The 3,942-nt window shown below is 48.8% G+C and overlaps 1 pseudogene; it reads left to right on the top strand.

Annotated features, from left to right (window-relative positions):
* The first annotated feature begins 2,996 nt into the window (after positions 1 to 2,996).
* Positions 2,997 to 3,942, top strand: part of LOC143241944 (uncharacterized) — a 985-nt pseudogene continuing 39 nt past the window's right edge.

Raw genomic sequence — 3,942 nt, forward strand, 5'->3', positions numbered from 1 at the left:
AGCGTTATCGGCATGTCAGCAGGCTGTTGGCGGCAGGACTGTCGATTCGACTACCGGCACCCGCCGCCTACCGAGGTTATCGTCGGCATTTCGATTACCGGCTCCGCCGAGTTCCCGCAGTTTCTTTCTGCCCTTCGGACAGATTGGCGGTGGAACACGCTACGACGAGTTCGACGGTACTTCGGGTACCCGCGGAACTCTCCCGCATAAGCTCTCGCCTTTTACCGCACATAGAAAAGCCGTACTTTTGAGTAGTGATGGCATTAAATGTAGTTTCCTTCTATATATAGGGGACTGGTGAGGCTTGACTGGAATCGACGATGGACGTGGCGTAAGGTTAGAAACGTTGTTTTCAGCGTTCATTTTCCACCTCAAACGAGGACCAATTTGGCACAATAGAGGTTGGATAGACTGCGTGAGCTCCTCGTTTACCTTTCAAATGCCAAACCTGGGTTCTGATGGCATTAAATGTAGTTTCCTTCCTATGGGGGCATAGTCTGTCTGAGACGGACCTGAAAGGAGTACGACTTTAGAATTTTCTCCGTATAGAGTGATGCCAAAAGGCATGGATGTGAGGAGAGTTTGAGAATTGGAAGGGATGGGAGGAATCAGTTTGATAGTTAAAACGTTGTTTTCAGCGTTCATTTCACCACTTTCACTCAAAGCTGGGGACCAATTTGACGCAACTCAGGGTTTGCGATGCGGAACTGCCCATAGGCTCTCGCCTTTACCGCACTTTCAAAAGCCATTAATGGGTTCTGATGGCATTAAATGTAGTTTCCTTCTATATATAGGGGAGCATAGTCTGTCTGAGACGGACTTCAAAGGGAGGACGGCTTTAAAATTTTCTCCAACATAGTGTGATGCCAAGGCGGCATGGATGTGAGGCGAGTTGATTGAGGGGTAGGAGTGGGAGGAAAGCAAAATCAGTTTGATAGTTAGAAACGTTGTTTTCAGCGTTCATTTCCTACCTTTAAAACTCAGGGACCAATTTGACGCAACTCTGGTTGCGTCAGACTGCCACGCAGGCTCGCCGTTTACCACTTTCAAATGCCATTACTAATGGGTTCTGATGGCATTAAATGTAGTTTTCCTTCTCTATATGGGGGGCATGGTCTGTCTGAGACGGACCTGAAAGGTACGACTTTAAGAAATTTTCTCCCGTTATAGGTGATATAAAGCGGCATGGATGTGAGGAGTTGGTTGAAATTTGGAAGGAGTGGGAGGAAATGGCAAATCAGTTTGGTTAGAAACGTTGTTTTCAGCGTTCATTTTTCCACTTTTCAAGGCTTTGGACAATTTGCAACTCAGGGTTGCGATGCAGGTGCTGCCCGCATAGGTTCTCGCCTTTTACCACTGAAGCACGTACTAATGGGTTCGGTGGCATTAAATGTAGTTTCCTTCTCTATATAGGGGCATAGTCTGTCTGAGACGGACCTGAAAGGGAGTACGACTTTGAAATTTTCTGTATGCAGAGTGATGCCAAAGACAGCATGGATGTGAAAGAGAGTTCGGTTGGAAAGTGGGAGGGAAAATGGCAAAATCAGTTGATAGTTAGAAACGTTGTTTTTTTCAGCGTTCATTTTCACCACTTTTCATCAAACGAGGACAATTTGACGCAACTCAGGGCAGCTTGACTGAACTATTCAGCGGTCCTGCCTTTTACCGCACTTTCAAATGCCGTACTAATGGTTTCTGATGGCGTGTTGGATTTCCTTCTCTCTCTATATAGAGGGCATAGTCTGTCTGGACGGGATTGTAACATTGTGTTAAGCCTCCTCTCACCCTTTTAACCCGCGTGCGGGACCTGGGCTTTAGTCACGGCCCGTTTCCCTGGTGGTGAGTACTAGCAAGAAACGACTGCCGATAGTGAAATGGCCGATCAAAGAATGTAAGAGGCCGAGAGATATTGAATGAACGAACGTAATGGTGGATTGAAACAATATATTGGAGCGAAAAGAATGTTGCGAGGAGTGATGGTTTTAAGAGCACTGTGCGGCGTTTTCTAGTAAGTTCTCGTTTACGTCTGGTGGATTCAGCACCACCTGTAACGGTGGTTTTGACGTGCCTCGGTGGAAGGGTTACTGTGTAAAATATAGGTAGCTGTTTCCCGTTCCTCGGTCCGTGCGGGGATAAAAGCAGTACGTGCGTTCGACCGCACGCCTACGAGTTAATCCGAGCGATTAGCCGGTCTCAGTCAGAGACACACGGGATGCTGGACCCGCAGCGTGCTCTGCACGAGTCGTTGAATTTCAGCTTGTCAAACCAAGGGTCCGAGCGGCTCCCCCCTTTCACGGGGCATGATTTACGGTGACTGTTTCCCTTTCCCTCTCGGTCCGAGCGGGGATAAAAGCAGTACGTGCGTTCGACCGCACGCCTACAGTTAATCCGGCGATTAGCCGGTCTCAGTCAGAGACACACGGGATGCTGGACCCGCGCGTGCTCTGCACGAGCCGTTGAATTTCAGCTTGTCAAACCAAGGGTCCGAGCGGCCCTTCCCTTTCACGGGGCATGTTATTTACGGTGACTGTTTCCCTTTCCCTCTCGGTCCGAGCGGGGATAAAAGCAGTACGTGCGTTCGACCGCACGCGTACGAGTTAATCCGAGCGATTAACGATTGTCTTTTGTTACGAAAGACGTTCTGTTCCCACTGCTGATGCGACGAGTTTCGGGTAACCATGCCGAGACATCGGAATATGCATCATTTTCGATATAACTTAGTGTGGGTTGAGCTGTCCTCGAAGGTCGGTTCTTCCTGATACGCCCTAGTTTGTTTCGTTTTATCGGAACTGTTGTTTTGGAGCTCGTACTCGAGTGTGTGGAGGTGTCTCGTGATTGGTGACACAGAAGTAGACAGAGAACGGCAGGCGTGTATCAGCCACGCGTCTGCCGATTCGAGAGTGGTGTTTCTACTCGCCGTTGGAGCGGGTGGCTTGCACCGAACGAGAAAAGATACCTGGTTGATCCTGCCAGTAGTCATGCTTGTCTCAAAGATTAAGCCATGCATGTCTAAGTACATGCCGAAATAAAGTGAAACGAATGGCTCATTATCCAGCCGTTGTTCCTTAGATCGTACTTTCCTTGGATAACTGTGGTAATTCTAGAGCTAATACATGCAACAAAGCTCCGACCTCACGGGACGAGCGCATTTATTGAGCAAGACCAATCGGACCTCGGTCCGCAAATGATGGTGACTCTGGATAACGGCTGATCGCGCGGTCTAGCACCGGCGACGCATCTTCAAGTGTCTGCCTTATCAACTGTCGATGGTAGGTTATGCGCCTACCATGGTCGTAACGGGTAACGGGGAATCAGGGTTCGATTCCGGAGAGGGAGCCTGAGAAACGGCTACCACATCCAAGGAAGGCAGCAGGCGCGCAAATTACCCACTCCCAGAACGGGGAGGTAGTGACGAAAAATAACGATACGGGACTCTATCGAGGCCCCGTGGTTGAATGAGTACACTCTAAATCCTTTAACGAGGATCTATTGGAGGGCAAGTCTGGTGCCAGCAGCCGCGGTAATTCCAGCTCCAATAGCGTATATTAAAGTTGTTGCGGTTAAAAAGCTCGTAGTTGGATCTCAGTTCTAGACAGGGGGTCCGCTTTGGCGGTTACTTCCTGGCTAAACATCCTGCCGGTTTTCCTCGGTGCCCTTGATTGAGTGTCTTGGGTGGCCGGCAAGTTTACTTTGAAAAAAATAGAGTGCTCAAAGCAGGCGAAACGCCTGAATAATGGTGCATGGAATAATGGAATAGGACCTCGGTTCTATTTTGTTGGTTTTCGGAACACGAGGTAATGATTAAGAGGGACAGACAGGGGCATTCGTATTGCGACGCTAGAGGTGAAATTCTTGGACCGTCGCAAGACGAACTACTGCAAAGCATTTGCCAAGAATGTTTTCATTAATCAAGAACGAAAGTTAGAGGTTCGAAGGCGATCA

Source organism: Tachypleus tridentatus, unplaced genomic scaffold (genome assembly GCF_004210375.1).
Source record: "Tachypleus tridentatus isolate NWPU-2018 unplaced genomic scaffold, ASM421037v1 Hic_cluster_1, whole genome shotgun sequence".
In the NCBI taxonomy this organism is placed as follows: domain Eukaryota; kingdom Metazoa; phylum Arthropoda; class Merostomata; order Xiphosura; family Limulidae; genus Tachypleus; species Tachypleus tridentatus.